Here is a 777-nt window from a genome sequence, read left to right as displayed (position 1 = left end):
CTCGAGTCCTGAGGAGATTCTGGATATCATCCAGGTCTCAAATGATGCACTACCGGCCCTTGATTGGAAAGTAGTGAAGGTCAGCGAGGTTAGGGAGCAGCAGCGTTACATCACCTTGGTGATAAACGAGGAGTCTCTCCCGATCCTTGCTGACTGCAAGGGAGTAATTAGCTACGGCTTTTACTCCATTACCCTCAAAACCCAAAAAGGGAATGAGGGTAAAATGATAGAGCCGGGGAACACCGAGGGTGAACCCGAGGCTGGCAATCTTCCGCCTAAAGGCGGCCCTATATCTGGAGCAGAAAACGCCTTGAGCGGTCCTGCTTCTAACCAAGAGGTCCAGGAGGTTCTCGAGGCCACTTGCCCGGTGGTGAGGTCAGACTCGGCAGCGGAAACAGATAGCGATACGCAATCTGTTTCTGGTACTTAACCGGTGGACGAGGGAGTTCGGGAACCTGCTTCTGACGTCGGACTCAGAGGACGCCGATGATACCATCGTTGAGGCGTTCGATAGAACCCCGCCAGAAGTGATGGACGGGGACGATATTTTATAAGCTGTGGATGAAGGTTCTACAAATAAACCTTCATCACTCTAAAGCAGCTTCTGCAGCTCTGCTCCTGCACCTCAGTGATAGAGGGGAGGAGCTAGTTTTTGTCCAAGAGCCCTGGGTTGTTAAGCACAGGGTTTGTGGACTTAATTCTGATGCTTACCGCATAGTGTCGGCACCTGTGGCAGGTAAGATCAGGGCATGTATATTAATCAAAAAAAGTATTTCT

Source organism: Rhagoletis pomonella, unplaced genomic scaffold (genome assembly GCF_013731165.1).
Source record: "Rhagoletis pomonella isolate Grant_MI unplaced genomic scaffold, Rhpom_1.0 Rhpom_scaffold_00009, whole genome shotgun sequence".
In the NCBI taxonomy this organism is placed as follows: domain Eukaryota; kingdom Metazoa; phylum Arthropoda; class Insecta; order Diptera; family Tephritidae; genus Rhagoletis; species Rhagoletis pomonella.
This window is presented reverse-complemented; position numbering follows the sequence as displayed.